Here is a 13,369-nt window from a genome sequence, read left to right on the forward strand (position 1 = left end):
CACTCTTTTCAGATAATTTATTTGAATCAGTATTCCTTGCAAATGATTGCTATGGCTCTTAAATCTTTTTTTAAATCTATAGATTATGCCCTTTTTTTATTTGCAATGCATTTGTTCAAGAAATAAGCCTGTTTGTCCTGTGGTTTCTCATGGTCTGCGTTTTCGCTGACTTCATTCCTGTGATGTCTTTTAACATATTCCCTTTTCTTCTGCATTTGCTATAAATTGATAGTTGGATCTGGAAGCTTGATAAAATTCACAGATTTCACATTCAACTTTATTGGCAAGATTACTTTAAAGGTGGTGATGTAGTCTCATCAGGCGGCAGATATCTGGTATCCCCTTTAAAAGTAAGCTTTCCCAGAGCATTTAGTCTCCCCCTTCCCTGCCAAGCAGTCTTCTGCTTCAGTCTTCTTGTCAGAACTGGAATATATGACTATCTGTAGTTGCAAAGGAGGATGGGAAATCAAATATCTGACAAAGTGAGCAGCAACATTGGGGCTGGGTCTATTACCATTTCAAACTAAATCTGGGTTCTCTTGGCAAGGAAAAAGGAGCAACAGGTATGGTATAGGCAGGAACACACTGAGCATGAGGTTTAATAAAAATCCATGATTAATGCATGTGATGAGTGTTCTTTATAAAGCATTGTGATATAAGTAACATTTATAGATGAGTATTTATTAAATATGAACAAGGAAAGAATGATTAAGGTTAATGATCAATTGTCATACTACTCTTTGTATTTGTTGTTTCACATACAAATACAATGTGTGATCTGTAGTAAGGAAAATACAAAATGGCACATTTCAGATAATTTTTTTTAAAATAACATGATCTTCTAAAATGATCCCTTGGCTTCGTAGTATGCTCCTATTTGATATTGCTGAAAGGAGTATGTTTCCAGGGTTTTTGAGAATCCTTTAACGAGTACAGACTGAGCAACACAGCCCATATTTTCACATAAAAATAAAAATTAAACGGATTTATTGTTAAGTTGAAGACGCTGTAGATTGAAATTCTGACTAAATCTCCTCTTCTAATTAATTTAATGGCATTTTATTAAGACAAGAAGCCTTTTTTACTTTTTCAAAACATAAATATTTCCTTCCCCCCATCTTTATTGAGATATAATTGACATACAACATGTGTAAGTTTAAGGTGTAAAATGTAGTGATTTGATTCACTTATATATTGCAAAATTACCACATAACACCTCCATCACATCACATAATTACCTTTGTGTGTGTGTGGTTAGAATATTTAAGATTTACTTTCTTAGCAACTTTCAAGGTGCAATACAATATTATTAACTATAATCACATTGCTATACATTAGATCCTTGTAACTTATTGATCTTAGAAGTGGAGATCAACCTTTGACCAACATCTGCCCCATTTCTCTTACCACCACCCCAGCACATGGTAATCACCATTCTATTCTCTGTTTCTATGAGTTCGGTTTTTCTAGATTCCAAATGTAAGTTAAATCATACAGTATTTCTTTCTCTGTCTGACTTATCTCACTTAACACAATGCCCTCAAGGGCCATCCATGTTTTCACAAAAGGTAGGTTTTCTTTCTTTCTTGTGGCTGAATAATATTCCAGTCTCTCTCTCTCTCTCTCTCTCTCTCTCTCTCTCTCTCTCTCTCTCTCTCTCTCTCTTTCTCTCTCTCTCTCTCTCTCTCTCTCTCTCTGTCTGTCTCTCTCATCTCCTTTATCCATTCATCCATCGATGGACACTTATGTTGTTTCTATATCTTGGTTATTATTAATGATGCTTCAATGAATATGGGAGTACAGATATGTCTTTGAGATCATATTTTCAATTCCTTTGGACATATACCCAGAAGTGGGATTGATGATAATATGACAGCTCTATTTTTATTCTTTTCTGGTACTTCCATACTGTTTTCTACAGTAGCTGTACCAACTTACATTCCCACCAACAGTGCACAAGGGTTCCATTTTCTCCACATGCCGGCCAACACTTGCTACTGCTTGTATTTTAATGATAGGCATTCCAACAGGTGTGAGGTGATATTTCATTTTGATTTTGACTTGCATTTTCCAAACATTTTTTTTCATGTACCTGTTGGTCATTTGTATGTCTTCTTTGGAAAATGTCTATTTAGTTCCTCTGCCCATTTTCAATTTGATTATTTTGTTGTTGTTATTGAGTTGTAGGAGTTCTTTATATGTTTGGATATTAATCCCTTATCCAATATATGGTTCGCAAATATTTTCTCCCATTTCTTAGGTAGCCTTTTCATTTTGTTTCTTTTACTGTGCAGAAGCTTTTTATTTTGATGTAGTACCACATAAATTTTTGCTTTTGTTGCTTTTGCTTTTCGTGACATATCCAAAAAATATTGCCAAGACTAATATATCAAGAAGCTAATTTCTCTATGTTTTCTTCTAGGAGTTTTATGATTTCAGATCTTATATTTAAGTATTTAATCCGTTTTGCGTTAAGTTTATGAGTAGTGTAAAATAGGGGTCCAATTTTATTCTTCTGCATGTAGTTATCCAGTTTTCTTAACACAATTTATTGAAGAGACTGTCCTTTCCTATTGAGTATTCTTGGGTCTATAGTCAAATATTAGCTGACCAAATAATAGACATATTAGTCTATGTGTCTATTTTTATGGTAGTACCATAATATTTGACTACTATAGTTTTGTAATTAAGTTTGAAATCAGGTAGGTTGATGCCTCTATCTTTGTTCTCCTTTCTTAGATTGCAGTGGCTTTCAGGGTCTTTTGTGTTTCCATACGAATTTTAGGATTTGTTTTCTATTTCTGTGAAAATGTCACTGGAATTTTGATAGAGATTGCATTAAATCTCTAGATGGCTTTGGGTAACACGGACATTTTAACAATATTAATCCTTCCAATCCATGAACATGGGATATCATTACATTTGTTTGTATCTTCTTTAATTTCTTTCATCAAAGTCTTGTAGTTTTCATGTACAGATCTTTCACCTACTTGGTTGAATTTATCTGTAAGTATTTTATTGTTTTTGATGCTATTTTACATGGGATTTTTTCTTTATTTCTTTTTCGGATATTTCATTGTTAGTGTATAGAAACACAACTGACTACTGTATGTTGAATTTGAAACCTGCAACTTAACTGAATTAGTTGATCAGTTCTCAGTTTTTGGGTGTAGTCTTTAAGATTTTCTCTATATAAGATCATATCCTCTGCAAACAAAGACAATTTTACTTTTTACTTTTTAATTTGGATGCCTTTTATTTCTTTTTCTTGCCAGATTGTGCTGGCTAGGACTTCCAGTACCATGTTGAATAGGAGTGGTGAGGATGGGCACTTTTGTCGTGCTCCTGACCTTAGGAGAAAAGCTTTCAACCTTCCACAGTTGAGTATAATGTTGTCCTTATCTGGCTTTGGTATCACAGTAATGTTGCCCTCACAAAATGAGTTAGGTTTGTGCTCAATTTGGCGGCACATATACCAAGAATGAGTTAGGGAGTTTTCCAACCTCTTCTTTTTTTTTTTTGGAAGTGTTTGGAAGGATTTGTGTTAATGCTTCTTTAAATGTTTGATACAATTCATCAAAGAAAGCATCTGGTCTTGGGTTTTTCTTTGTTGGGAAGTTTTTAACTACTGATATCACTCTCCTTACTCATTATTAGTCTGTTAATATTTTCTAATTTTTTCATGATTCAGTCTTAGTAGGTTGTGTGTTTATAAACTGTATCCATTTCTTCTACATTATTTGTCAGCATGCTATTATACATAGTAATTTCTTATGTAGTTTATATATTTGTAGTATCAGCCCTAATGTCTCCTGTTTCATGACTGATATTATTTGTTTGAGTCTTGCCTCTTTTTTCTTAGTCTAGGTAAAAGTCTGACAATTTTGTTTATCTTTCCAAAATAAATATCTCTTATTTTTGTTGATCTTTTTAATTTTTTTTCTGCTCTTTATTTCATTTATTTCTACTTTGATATTTGTTATTTCCTCTCTTCTGCTAACTTTGGGTTTAGTTTGGGCCTCTTTTTCTAGTTTCTTGACATGTAAGTTTGTTTATTTCAGATCTTTCTTTTTTCTTAATGTATTTATTATGGTAAACTTCCCTCTTAAAATGTTTTTGCAGCATCCTGCAGGTTTTGATATGTTGTGTTTCCATTTTTGTTTTTCTCAAGATTTTTTTTATTTCCCTTTTGTATTTGTTTTATTAATTTCCACATATTTGTGAATATTCCAGCTTTCCTCCTGTTACTGATTTCTTGTTTTATACCATTGTGATCAGAAAAGATACTTGGTATGATTTCAGTCTTCCAAAATTTGCCAAAACTTATTTTTTGGCTTATCACGTGTCTATCTTGGAGATGTGCAATTTGCACTTGAGAAAAATGTGTATTCTACAGATGTTTGATCGTATGTTCTATATGTGTTTCTTAGGTTTAAAGTATCATTCAATTCCAATATTTCTTTGTTGATTTTCTGTCTGGATGTTCTATCCATTGTTGAAATTGGGTTATTGAAGTCCCCTATTATTATTGTATAGTTGTCTATTTCTTCCTTCAGAACTATTATTAATTGATTAAATATTTAGGTGCTCTGATGTTGGGTGCATATATATTTATGATTGCTATATCTTCTTAATGAGTTGATCCTTTTATCATTATATAATGATCTTCTTTGTTCTTTGCCACCATTTTTGGCTTAATGTCTACTTTGTTTGATATATGTATAGCTATCCCTCATCTCTTTTGGTTTCCACTTAGGGAATATTTCTACCCATTCACTTGGAACCTACATGTGTCCTTAAAACTGAAGTGACTCTTTTGTAGGCAGCATGTAGTTGTGTCTTTTTCTTTTTTTTTTTAAATCCATCCAGCCACCCTATGTCTTTTGATTGAAGAATTCAATCCACTTACATTTAGGATAATTATTGATTGGTAAGGATTTACTAAGGCCATCTTATTGTTTTCTGCCTGTTTTATACTTCTCTTGTTCCTTTCTTCCTGTCTTGATGCTTTCTTTTGAGATTTGATGATTTTCTGTGATTATATGATTTGATTCCCATCTTGTTGTCTTTTGTGACTCTACTGTATGTTTTTGCTTTGTATTTACCATGCAGCTTATATAAAACATCTTATAGCTATAATATTGATTTCATTCTGATAACAACTTAAATTCAATCACATACTAAAATTCTACCCTTTCATGTTTTTTATTTAAATTATGAAGTTATCTCTTTTACGTCTGCAAATGATTGTAACTATGGTTATTTTTAGTATTCTTGTCCTTTAACCTTTATACTGGACTTAAATGGTTAATACTCCACAAAATTACAGTGTTATAGTATTCTGAATTTGACTATAAACTTACTTTTACCAGTGTCTTATGTATTTTCATATATTTTCATGTTACTAATTAGCATCCTTTCATGTCAGCTTGACGAACTCCTTTCAACATTTCTTGTAAGGCAATTCTAGTGGTGGTAAATTTCCTCAGCTTTTGTTTGTCAGGGAAAGTCTTAATCTCTTATTTGTGAAGAACAGCTTTTCCATATAAAGCGCTCTTGGTTGGCAGTTTTTTCTTTCATCAGTTCAAATACATCATCCTACTCTGTCCTGGCCTGTAAGGTTTCTACTGAGAAATCTGCTGATAACCTTTTGGTAGTTCCCTTGTAAGTTATGAACTTTATTTCTCTTGCTGCTTTTTAAAATTCTCTATTTGTCTTTGATCCTTAACATTCTTACTATACTTCATCTTTAAGAATACCTCTTAAAGTTGATTTTGTTTGGTGACTTATGAACTTCATGAACTTGGATAGCTAAACCCATCTCCAGATTTGGAAAGTTCTCTGACATTATTTCTTTAAATAATCTTTCTTGCTGTTTTCCCTCTCTTTTCCTTCTGAAACTTCAATAATTTGCAGTTTTGTTCTTTTGTTGGCATCTCATAGATCATGTAAACATTCTTCACTCTTTTTCATTCTTTTTCCTTTGTACTCCTATGACTGGATAATGCCAAAGTTTCTGTCTTCTATCTCACAGATTATCTCTTCTGCTTGATCCATTCTGATATTGACATTCTCTATCACATTATTATTTTTTTTTTTTTGGTCATTCATTGTTTTCTTTAGCTCCAGAAATTCTTTTTGGTTCACTGTCACGATTTCTATCTTTTTCTTAAAGTTCTCACTTTATTAGTTATTGTTTTCCTGATTTTGTTGAATTGTCTTTCTGTGTTTTCTTGTAGCTCATAGTTTCAATAAAATAGCTATTTTGTATTCTTTATCTGATAAATTGCAGATCTCCATGTGTATGGGTTTGATTACGAGAAGATTATGATGATCCTTTGGTGGTATCATGTCACATTGATTATTCCTGTTCCTTGAAGTTTTGTTACTATCTTTACATTTAAAGTAGGAATCACCACCTCCAGTCTTTAGTTTCTCCCCATTCTAATGTGTCCAAACTAATTTTTCCCCCAGTGGTGTGCTGGAACTTCTCCTCTGGAAACCTGGACTTCCACAAAGGCTATCTCACCTATGAGTGATTGTCTAAGACAGTATTTGACAGGGGCTCTCAGACCGATCCTAAGAGGGCCTGGAACCAGTTCACAGGCCACTATAGTCTCCATAGCCAGGAATGAGGTTTGTCTGCGTTTATCTGATACCTGGGTGGGAAGATTCCTTCCAGGTTACTTGGTGTATAGCGTTGGATCCCAAACTTCCTCAAACACATTTTTGTGGATGGATGCCAAATTTTTGTTGTTAGGACGGTGGTAAAAAACAAGGGACCTCTTATGCTACCATGATGCTGATGTCTCCATAAGTGTTTTTTCTTTTTAATTTATTTTAAATGTATTTTCTTTTTAAAACTTCTTTCTACAATTAACTTATTTTTAAAAACAAATGCTTATGGGGCGGCTGGATGGCTCAGTGGGTTGGAGCATGTGCTCTGAACGTCAGGGTTGCCGGCTCGATTCCCAGATGGGCCAGTGAGCTGCACCCTCCACAACTAGATTGAAGACAACGAGCTGCCGCCGAGCTGCTGCTGAGCTTCTGGGGGGCGGCCGGATGGCTCAGTTGGTTGGCAATGCAAGCTCTTAACAACAAGGTTACCCAGTTCAATTCCCACATGAGATGGTGGACTGCGCACCCTGCAACTAAGATTGAAAATGGTGACTGGGCTTGGAGCTGAGCGGTGCCCTCCACAACTAGATTGAAGGACGACTTGAGTTGGAGCTGATGGGCCCTGGAAAAACACACTGTTCCCCAACATTCCCCAATAAAAAAACAAACAAACAAACAAACAAACAAAAACTTATGGAGACATCAGCATCATGGTAGCATAAGAGGTCCCTTGTTTTTTTACCACCATCCTAACAACAAAAATTTGGCTACTAAACATAAAACCTAAATTCATTGCTTTCACACATTTCATATTTATTTGAAGTCCTCTTGTTTTCTGCAAATGTGGAAAACCTTATGGCTGCATAAAAATGGTTTTAAGTTTTAACAAGTCCAATTTTAAAAAGATCATTGTGAATAGCATAATATTCCACTGAATGGCTATATAATTACTTAGTTGATCCCCTATAGTTGAACATTTAATTCTCTCCCACTTTTTATTTGGAAATACTGTGATGAAGATTCTTGTTCATAAATTATTGTCACCATCTGATTACCATGGACTCACAATATGTGTGTTATGTTATTGTGATGATCTGACTTTAGCATGTACGTCTTGTAACTAGACTTCAAGACTTACTTCTGAGCCTCGTTACTTCATCAACTGAACTCCCGCCTTATTCCCAAGTCTTTGGTAGCTTCATTCAAATTACCTAAACTCACAAAGCCTTAGTTTTCACTTCTTTAAAATGGGTAATAATAATTATCTCTGAAGACTATTGTCAAAGATTAAATGAGATTCTCGCTACTTTTTACCTGCCTATCCTTCTCCTTTTCCATGTTCTTCTAATTTGCTGAAAATCAGGAGTGAGCCCTGCCTCCATCACCAGGTAGGTCAAGTCCAGTACCCTGGTCCAGGCACAGAAATAGGACCCAAGCAAGGGCAATCAAAATCCATTTTGGGGAATCAAATATGGACACTGGGAAACGTATCCTTTTGAGAACAGGAGTCACCAAGAGCCAGACAAGGAAGTCAAAGGGGAGAAAAGAAAAGCCATGGGATCTCGAGAGTGAATTTGGAGTCCCTGGATCCAGTCTTACTCAAAGACTTAAACTTCCAGCAGGGAAGTGAATCATTGACTTCCTCTCTTTGTCCCAGTTGGTTTGTTCTGAGCTTCTGTTACTTGTAACCAAAAGAGCCTCACCAGGTATATTTGCTATTAGTAGTTAATCCTACTTTTTAAAAAGTATATTCAACTAGCACCACTTCTTGTTCATTTAGGCCACTGGACATAGGGCTTCATGTCATGGCAAATGCCATTATATTTAGAGGACTTGGAGGTTTTTTTTTGTTACTTTTTCTTCAGAATGAACATGTTTTGCTAAGTCTTACTTTCTTTTATCCTAACATAAACATTGCCCCTAAATTTAAAGTCAGAATGACCAGAATAGCCTTTCTGTTATTATTGTTTTGCAAGCATTCACTTGTGAGGTTGAAAACAGTCACAAGTGTGGTTTGTCTACACATGAAAACCATCTAGGGGAAAAGGTTAATGAGCTCTGTCTTAAGTTTCCTAGAACTGCTATAACAACGTATCACAAAGTGCATGGCTTAAAACAATAGAAATTTATTGTCTCAGAGTTCTGGAGGCTAGAAGTAAAAATTCAAAGTGTCGGCAGGGTCAGACTCCCTCTGAAACTTGGAGGGAACGACTTCTTTGCCTCTTCCTAACTTCTGGCGTGTGCCATCAATCTCTGGGCTTCCTTGGCTTGTAGATGCATCACTCCGGTCACATGGGCTTGCACAACATCTTCCCTTTGTGCTTGTCTGTATCCATGTCCAAATTTCCCCTTTATAAGGACACCAATCGTATTGGATTACGGCCCACCCTAATAAACTCATTTTAATGTGGTTATATCTGTAAAGACCCTACTTCCAAGTAAGGTCACTTTCTGAGGTACCACGGATTAGAACTTCAACATATCTTTTCTGGGGGACACAATTCAACCCATCAGGCACCATGTAATTTTAATAGTAGATGAAGTAAATTGTTTGCAAAGGTAACAATTTCTCCCACCCTTGTTTTCATGCCCCTGTGCAATGCTATTTTGCTGCTCCTCTCCTCAAGAACTAGAGACTATTTCACCCTTCCATTGAATCTGGGCTTTTAGACTTGCTTTGACCCATCAAATGCAGTGGAAGTGATGTTTTACCACTTAGTTTTAGATCTCAAGATGCCTCACAGCTTGCACTCTCACTCTCCTGTTGGCCTGAGACCTCTTGGTGAATAAGTCTGAGATGGGCCGCTGGAGAGGCAGTGGATGAGAACTGAGGTGCCCCAGCCAACAGCTAGCACTAATTACCGGGCATGTGGGTAAGACCACCTAGGACTGTGCAATCCCAGTTGAGCCTTGGGAAGCTGTTACTGCAGCTGCGTGAATGACATCATGCCAGACTAGCAAAGGAACTGCCTAGCTGAGCTCAGTCCAGATTGCTGGCCTACAGAATCAAGAACAAATGAAATGGTTCTTGTTTCAAGGTACTAAGTTTTGGAATGATTCGTAACATCACAATAAATGATTGATACAGTGGATCTGGTGTCAGAAGTTTGAAACTTCTGTTGCTTACTATGTCAGCCACCTCAGCCAAATCACTTAATTCAAAGAGCTCCTGCTTTTTTCTTTGTAAAATGTGGATATTTTACTTATCTTTTACCATCAGTTCCAGGTTTCAAGTTTTCAGTTTCAACTTAATAAAAACCCAATTCCAAGATGCAAAAGGCATAAAAGGAATTTGTCAGCTTAAGTAATTGAAAAGTCCAGGATCTGATCTGGCTTCAAGTCTGACTCAATCCAAGGACTCAAGGGATGATATCAGAGGTTTGTTGCCTCCACCTCTCCCCTCTGCTTTCCTCTGCGTCTCAGCTTCATTTTCAAGCAGGCTCTTCCCAAGTGGAACCCTTTTTGTTTCTCAAGGCTTAAGTTCATCCAGCAGAGCTAACCCAGGAGGAAGTGTGACTTTCATTGGATAGAGTGGAAGTATGTAACCACCCTGAAGTCAATCAGGGCAGAAAGCTGAGATGCTCCAAACAGACAAGGCTGGAACATATGTCCTTGCAAAGCCAGGGAAGTGAAGACGCCGAGGCAGAGTGTAGTGATGGAAGGAAAAGGGGTCAGCCTCATCAAGACTGTCTGGGGAGATTAGTACAAAAGAAAAGTGGAGTGCTATTACTAGAAGAAAAGAAATAGAAGCTGAGCAGGTAGAAAATAACAGATGTTCATTTCCTATTGCATAAGCTTGTTGAGCAGATGACAGTAATAGCTTATGTTTATTAAATGTTTATTAGATGCCTGCCTGGCACTGCTCTAAGAACTTCACTCTTTTTAACTTCTCAATTTAAGAGTAGGTGCAGTTACTTTTCCCTCTTTATAAATGAGGAAACTGAGGCACAATTGAGCAGGTATAAGTAACATCAGAACCCAACAACTGCCAGCTTAATAGCTTTCGCCTTTAACCACTTGTCTATACTCAAAAAGACTACCAGCACTATGGTAGGCAGAATTCTAAGATGGTCCCCAAGATTCCTACTTCCGGTGTATAATCCCCTCTTCTGAGAGTGGGTAAGGATATGTGAATGTGACGGGATAGTCAATTCCTTTCTTAGGTTAAATTATATGGCAAAAGGGATGAGATGGTCACTCCCAAGACTCCTTCATAGCTGACTATAGAGAGAGTCTCCTGTTGGCTTTGAAGAGGTAAGTTGTCATGTCGTGAGGGGGCCATGTGGCCTAGACTTGAGGGAGGCCTCTAGCTGAGATCCACCCCTGGCCCACAGCCAGCAGGAGAATAGGGATCTCTGTCTGACAGCTACAAAGCCCTGAATTCTGCCAATAATCTGAAGGAGCTTTGAGGAGGGCTCTAAACTCCAGATGAGAGTGCCTGGCCAACACTTTGATTTCAGTTTAGGGAGGTGCTGAGCAGAGGAAGCAGATACACCATGCCAAACTTCTGACCCACAGAACTGTGAGATAATAAATGTGTATTGTTTTAAGCTGCTGAGTTTGGGGTAATTTATTACCGGTACCAGCGCCTTCTCTTTGTAGTTTTCTTGTCTTTGCATCAGAGTAGACCCTCTCTCCTTTGGCACCCCCAGGCCCCTCACACCCTCTCCTGGGGTGCTCACTGTGTTGTGGAGCCTCTATATCCCCTGGGGGATGGCGGGGGTTGGAAACACCAAGTGGGAGCATGGCAGGTACACTGGGGGGGGGGGTGTCATTTTGTGCAGCAAAGACTTGATACAGTGTGTAGTGTGTATGAGTTGTCCTGTTAACTGGTTGTAGAATGAATAAGAAGGCATCTTGTGTGGCATGCCTGTAAAATTCTATTTTGTTATGGAAACTGGTGGGGCCTGGGTTGTAAGAGTGCTTCCAAGAGCAATTTGCGTAAACTTCAGCCTTGGGTCCTAGGACAGTCACCAGGCCAGACCTAATTTGATGTTAATTTTTAGCGTGATCTCCTATTAGTACAGTAGTAGTAATTCACTCTCCAAACCCATGTGAAGTTTCCCCACTCCTAAGCCATTTTTTTCCCATCCCACATTTCAGTGTTTTCTCAAATCATCATTTCTTTTCCCTTTCACATCTGTGGAGGTAGACAGGCCTCAGAATCCCAGCTGGCTACTCACTAGCTAGGGATCCATTATTTTGTTCCTTTGAGCAGGTTTCCTTGTCTATAAAATGGGGGAAATAATTCTTAATGCTGGCAGAACTGTTGCAAGAACTCTGTGACACTATGTATTCTGTACTTTGAAAGGTAAGCTGCACAAAGGTCACAGGCCTTGTCCTTTTTGTTTATGGCTGTGTTCCTAGTATGCCCCCCACACAGTAAGTGCTCAATAAATTTGCTGAATGAAGTTTATGGAAAGAATTCAGCACAGTGCCTGGTAGATAGTATTCCACAAATGGCAGTTTTTATGACATCCACTTTGCAAAGGAGGAAATTCACCTGGAGCTCCGTTCTAATTCAAAGTCCACGGATTTCCCCATTTTATCACCCAATTTTAATACGGTAGTCAAACACACGAGGGTCATACTCACCTCGCTCAAAGCACCCACTGATGACCGACATCCCTTAAATACAACACTCCCAAAAAAACTGACCCTCGGAGGTATTTATGCGGGAGTAAGGATTTTAACAAAACCAGGAAGGGCCAAATTCCAAAGCAAACAAAGTCGACTCATTCCCCGCCCTGGGGGAGGATGTTCACTCCCGTTCTGCTAAAGATAGAGCGCGGGCCCTCCCCGGGAACTTCCTGGCTTTTATTAGTCCGTAATCTCAAAGGTAACTTTTCAAAGGTTTTTGTTTTGGAAGTGTGGGTGTGAAACTGCTTCCTTAATCACAATTTGCGGTAGCATCTGTGTATTATTTGAAAACTTAGTATCCGGTTGGGATGTTTGGGTGGGTGGGGGACCCTGCATGGTGGGATGTAACAGCGGGGCCCGTTAAAAAACTTGTCAAGATGATTTTTAAACAGGAGGCAGAAAAATTAGGCAAAAATTACAAATGGCTAATTACCTAGGCTCAGTTACGTTTAATCAAAAGCCCGCCTTCCCCACTTTTAGTGCCAGATTAAGAGAGAAAAGTAGGGCGCTTAGAAGTCTAAACGATAAGGATCTTCTCACCGAGAGTAAAGGGACAAAACTCATTACAGATAAGGCCAGTCCTCCCATTTCTCCCCCGATGCCTTTCCCCGATTGCTAAAGCAGCAGCGGTTCCCGGGGTAGCTGCAAAGAAATAGGTCCAGCCCCGCGGGCTCCTTTCACCGGGCGGGGGCGAGCCCGCCCCCCCCCCCACCCCCCGAGTAGGGGTAAGAGGCGCATTTCCTGCGCCCACCCTGCCACCAGGCCCGAGTGAGGGAACCTTTGCTCCTTTCGTGGAGCTACGAGTCGGGAAAACTCCGCCACGGATTCGTCGTGGCGCGACGAAATGGGGTGTGGGGTTCGGGAGGACTGGATTTTGCCAGTCAAGGATCGATGTTCTTCCCCTCCCCCAGCCTCCTCAGCCTCTGACTCGGCCAATGGCAGCCCGAAAAAACAAACAAACAAACAAACAAACAAACAAACATATCGACGCCGCCGGAGGGCAAAGGCTGCTCGGCTTTGTTTCCAGGCGGGGGAATGCGCTGGGCTGGGGGCGCCAACAGCGGGTGAGCAGGGCGCGCCCCGCCGCGGTGCTGCCAGGGCGATGAAAACC

This window comes from Rhinolophus sinicus, chromosome 5 (assembly GCF_057876585.1).
Source record: "Rhinolophus sinicus isolate RSI-liver-muscle chromosome 5, RSI-T2T, whole genome shotgun sequence".
NCBI classification, from domain to species: domain Eukaryota; kingdom Metazoa; phylum Chordata; class Mammalia; order Chiroptera; family Rhinolophidae; genus Rhinolophus; species Rhinolophus sinicus.